Raw genomic sequence first — 6,000 nt, 5'->3', positions numbered from 1 at the left:
CAGGGCTGCAGCACTGGTTGAGCCACCCTGCTTGTGAAAAAATATAAAATGTCTGCCAGCCTGCCAATGCAAACTGAAAGAACAGTTTTAAAACTAGTTCAACGTTGCAGTTTAAACCAATGTCAAAGCCCCCACTTCCTTTAACAATATGTGTAAGTCTCCCCTAAGGAGGGCCAATCAAGGCCTAAGGCAGGGAGCTGAATATTATTAAGTAGGATATATACTTGAATATGTCTTAAGAGTAAAACGGCCAAACTGCCATGTTTGCTGTGGAAAAGTTAGCAGCCCCACTGGCTAATACAGAGTTACCAGTTGACCTCACAGACCGGCTAACTTCTGAATGGGACAACTAAAGTGGGTACTTTAAGCTATCAAATTATTAAACCAGGCTTGATGCCCAAGTCGAACTAAATATCACTTTAAGATAAAGGCAGCTTTTAGAAAGTTACCCCTCTTGTCCGGTTTGTTTGGTGACTTTCGCAGTTGCTCTCCAACAGACAGCCTTTTGATCTCCCGGGAAGTTGTGTGAACGACTCCCAAGCTCAGGAACAATAGAAGCCTGCTACAGAGGGAGGTATTATCCCCCCAACTCCCTCGCAGAAAGCTGAAAAGGGTGTTGACCCAAAAAGCAAGATTGAAAGTAGAAGCCATCTTAGGTGGACAAATGACGATCATGCTCATGAAGAGCTACCACTTTGTTCAGATAGACAAGCTGGTGGCAAGAACACAGAGGGGAGACCAGTGGCCAAACCGGCTTTCTCATAGGCGTGCAGCCCACAGGTAGACACAACTCTGGGTGGGCTACCAAGCTCCTAATATCCAAGGAGGAGTTCAGACATTTTAAGAGGAGGCAGAATAGTGCACTCTGGGATTGCTAGATGCCACACACAGCCAAAAGTTGTCACAGGGCAGGAGGGATCCTGGTAGTCCATTGGCTAGTGACCGCAGCATCTCCCAGGACACTTTCTGGGGATTAGCATGGCAAACCTGGCACCTTGAACCTCAGATCGCAATGGAACTGGAGAAAGGACTGAAGAAGGACTGCCCTGCTGAACCTTGGACCTGGCGAGAGGCGCTGCACCAACTGCTGGACTGCACCGTGAGCTATCAAAGAGAGAACTCTGCCTGCAGCTCCTCGCAAATGGAAAAGTAGCTCCTGAGCTCCAGACCAAAGAAGTGACTCCAATGGTCAGTCAGGTGACACCCAGGAACCAGCATAAAGGCCATCAAAGTTGAAACTGCCCATCCAAGCAAGTCAGTAGCCACATTCTTCGAATCACCACAGACGGACAACCCAAGAGACTGATCCTCTATGGCCAAAAGTTGCACCTGAGACTGCTGGACTCGGAAGTGTTGTCTGAGTCCAGGTTGGTCACCACAAATGGACACCACTCTTCAAACAAAGGAAACCGCTGAACCTGATGTGTCTGGAGATCAGAAGCCCAGTCACAGCTGGACTTCTACTGGCTCAAAGAGGACTTTAATGGCTCATACTCCTGTGTCCAAAGTCACCCACCTTACCCGTGGACAGAGGAATAACCTCAGGGAGGGCCCTTTCAGCCACACAGCACCCAGAGCATCTTTCAGCATCCTGCATCCCTAGCAACGGGATCACTCCATTGAAGGCTAAGGCAGTTGTGATGTAAAGTGTGGCACTGGACTTGAAACTGCTTTGGTGAAGAGATACCTCCTCAAAAACTTCTTATTGCTTCCCCCACCGACCTTCTCCCTGCTGCAATTGGTCACCCAACTTGGGCCGGAGTAGCCAAACATAACTCTTTCAAACTTTTCAAAAGTTTGTAAACTTTTCAGTTGCCAATGCTTGTTTGCGCTTTGGACTAAAAATCTGAGATTTATGTTTTACTTAAACATCTATATCTTCAAAACCCTCTGGTGGATTTAGCTCATCTTGGTAAATTGGAGTCAGATTTCTTTTGTGTTGCCTGACTTTCTTATTTTTTAGTGCGTCTAAATGTTTTCCACAATCCCTTTATTTAAGCCTTGCTGTTCGAAGCCACAACTACCCAGGGTAGAGCTAGAGGTTTTACAAACTAGTCTAACTGGACCCAAGATGACCAAAGATGGGGCGTGTCGAAGATGGCGACCGCGTCGAACACTCTTTAGCGAGCTCCGCACCGGGCCCGTCCTTTTTTCCTGCATTTCGCTGACACAGGAACCCTACTGACAGTACGCAGACCTGCTGAACCCGATCTAAACATGCGGGGACCTGGATGGAGGCAGCGGTGTAGAGTATAGCGTTGGATCACCAGACGCTATGGAGGCCGCGGGAGCTGCAAAAATGGCGCCTCGATGTTGACGTGAGAACCTGTGTTGTATGCGGGGGCCGCTGAGGAGCCACGTCTGACCCCGCAGAAACTATCTCACCTGCACGGGCTGCCAGGATCTCACGGAGACATCCCGCGAGCAGCGACGAGTGGCATTGAGCTAGGCAGCGTCGCACCTAGCTGCAGGCCGCCCCATGCCACGGACTGGGGGGGGGGACAGGTGCGGTGCGCAGAAGGCGAAGCAACAGTTCCACCCTGGAGGGCAGTAGATCTGCCGATGCGGTGAGGATAGTGGAGCGTATGACACTGTTGTTGTGAATTGATCACAGCCTAGAAACTAGCTGAGACTTTGAGACCCTAGCTGGATGTTGGTGGGCGGATCCGCGGGGTAATGCTGGCAGTTGCGGGACAGTGCCGGGCCTACTAGTCCAGCTGAAAAGAACCAAGGTCTAAAAAACCACAGGAAACCCTGCCTTGAAATTATTGCACGGCCCTTCGAAGTAGCACTAACATATGTGAGACCACGCCAAACCTGCTAATCATGCTAGCGACAGCCGCGGACATACATATTGGGACCTGCTTATTCGACCGCCCTCCCTTATTCAGCCGCGAGAGACGTTGCGATAACACACACAGAACAGAGGATTACACCTTAATAATCGTTCGCTGATCACATAGCATTTCGGCCCTTTGAGCTATATTATGCCGCTGTCTGAGTGACTTATTTTTCTGTGAGCGCTGGCATTGCACGGCCTACTTGCGACAGTAAAGATAGTGTGGCGCAATTAAAGCGAACTATAAGGTAATCTTGCTGCTGAACCAGTAACACGAGAGCACGCTCGCTACCATAGATCCTTCCTTCATGAAGTTATGGGGAAGCCACGACCTACCAAGACATCAGGAGACACCACGCAAACAGTTGATACTCACTCAACAGACTCCCCATCACTAGTTGATCAGTTCTGACATCTTGAGTCCACGCTTAACAGCCATTCTGAGAAATTTGAAAAACAATTACATGCAATACTAGACACTAAAACCTCGCTGGAGGCTAAAATTGACTCAGTATCTCTGGAAGTGAACTTATTAAGAGCAGATGATCGCAAGCTAGCAGATAGGGTTACCCAAACCGAATCAGTCACGCAAACTATATCGCCGACCTTCCAGTCAATGCACACGCAGATAACGTCCATGCAAGAAGAGTTATCTACATTACACCACAGAGCTGAAGATGCAGAAGGATGATGACTGCGTAACAACATTCGCTTTATCGGCTTCCCTGAACGCTCAGAACTTCCCAGTGCTGAACTGTTCTTAGAAAAGTGGCTTCTGTCCACAGTACTAAAAGATAAAACACCCCACCCTGTTCTCTATAGAGAGGGCTCACCGCATACAGGACGCTCCCCCAAAGTAGGAGCTCCACCACGTCCTCTCATAGCCTGCCTGTTGAACTTTCGCAATCGTGACCTCATCCTTCAATTATTCCGCACCAAAGGGCCGTGGCATTTCGATGACACAATGATTTCAGCATACCTAGACTACACTATGGAGGTGCAACGTAAACAAGGGCCCTACATGAAGGTTAAACAACGGCTACGCAACCTACAAATCAAATATGCTCCCCTTTTCCCAGCTAAACCTAAAATCATGGACCATGAAAAAATTCACATTTTCCAGTCACCAGAAGATGTGTGGACTTGGCTGCACGCCAAAGGCCTATCAACGACACTTGGAGAGGAGAAAGATACAGAAACATGGGCGACCCCTAAACCACAACGGTGTCGCAGGAAACCACCCAGCTCCCACCCAGATCGAAACCAAGCAGCAGCTGAACAGGCCCGAGCAGTAGTAGCAGCGACGTAATACCGAAATAACTCCTTCACCGCTCTTCGCTCCAATCACATACAAACGTCGGGGTCCGGGGGGCTCCGAGATCTCCTCGACTGGAGGCAAAAAGGATCCTCACATCAGACCTGGATCAGTAGGCGATATTATTTGAACCCAAGCAACCAATGGGTTTTGTATTGTGATCCAGCAGATACCACCCCCTCCCTCGTCCACCAACGGGAACGTTTTGCAGGCACTGACTCTTCTGGGGGCCTCTTTCACAATACGACACGGGCCCCACTGCGGGGTAATCCAATATCCGCGTTGACATCGTCCCCACACGATGTATCTTTGGACACGTTGTTCACTAAGATATCATGGTAAATGTTATTACGCACAGGACTACGCGCATTGGGCGATATACTATGTGGTTGCAGCCCGGGGGGGATTGTTAATGACGTTGGGGTGTTCTTTGATTTACAGGCTTGCTTTACTATGCCTAACATTGTATTACTGTGAACGGCACTGCTGTTATGTGTATGGGATACTAATAACGGGGATGAACATGAGTGATGGCCGCTGTGAGTGCAGTGGGAGGTCAAGTAGCAAGATACAACTAGTAGATAAGAAGATATTATCTCTCACACGTTGTATTAGGACTGATGTCCAGCATGCCTTCACTGACCCACACCCCACAATATAGATTCTTGACCTGGAATGTAAGGGGTACGGCATCCTACATCAAGAGAGCTGATAGTGGGGGGAATCAGTGGACGAGGTTTTACGATCCAACCAGAAGCTTATTTTTTTTCCGCCCACATAAGAAGGTTGCCCCAACCCTCCCAAGTCCAACTAGAGCTATGCATTACAGGGCTTGGTCTACAATTGATAAAATAAAAAATAAAAAAAAGACTGTCTAGAGAAATCTAGGTCTAATATAGAAGCTTATGTCTATGGATCTATTTAACTCCTGGACTGGGGAGCAATCTTTGGAACCGTTACTTAGGAACAGTTCAGAGCTCTACGAGGAAGGTGGTGATCTGGAAGAACAACTCGCTTTGCCTAAATTCGAATAAAATGGAAGTCCTGATTTTTGGGACTTCCTCGATCTGGTTGCATATGTGGTGGCCAAACTCTTTGTGCGAATGAACCGTACCAATCTCATCAGCTCGAAACGTAGTAGTGCTATTTGATAACAGTGCTTCCTCTGAGCTACGTATCAATAAATTGAAGTCTACAGAAAATAACTTGGTTCATCCTTCGTCAAACCAGGCAGTTGCTGGTACAAACCTTGGTACTTATCAGATTGGAATATTGTAATGCCCTATATTTTGGGTTACCAGAGTATCTAATGCAGAGACTGCAACTCACACAGAACACAGCAGCCAGGTTGGTTTTTGAGAAAATAAAATGTGATAGGGTTTCTCCCCTTATTTGAAAGCTTCGCCAGCTGCCCATTAAGATGAGATGTCAGTTTAAAGCCCTCTGCATGGCTCATAAGCTCTTTACCCTGCATTTCACCCTCTTATATGTCAGATGGGTTTAAAGATATCATCCCTCCAGGCTGCTTCGCTCTAAATTGGCTGGCATTCTTGATTTACACAAGAGTTCACAGAGCTGCTCTACGGGGGCAAGGCTTTTGTTGGTGGTCACGGCTCAAGCCTGGAAGGAACCGGCCTATTCATCTTTGTTTCAAACTGGGTCTTTTAAAAGTCTGTAAAGATTTGAAAGCTTTTCTGCCTACATCTAATCTCTGATTAGCAGTACACATGTTAGGCTTAACACCAGGACACCCATTGGATAAATGAGCACTTAAGAAACCATAAATAAATAGAAATAAATACTAGAAGAACATCACATGGTCTTCAGAGTAAGGTTTCTCAGCTTG

The sequence above is a fragment of the Pleurodeles waltl genome, chromosome 10 (assembly GCF_031143425.1).
Source record: "Pleurodeles waltl isolate 20211129_DDA chromosome 10, aPleWal1.hap1.20221129, whole genome shotgun sequence".
Taxonomy (NCBI): domain Eukaryota; kingdom Metazoa; phylum Chordata; class Amphibia; order Caudata; family Salamandridae; genus Pleurodeles; species Pleurodeles waltl.
This window is presented reverse-complemented; position numbering follows the sequence as displayed.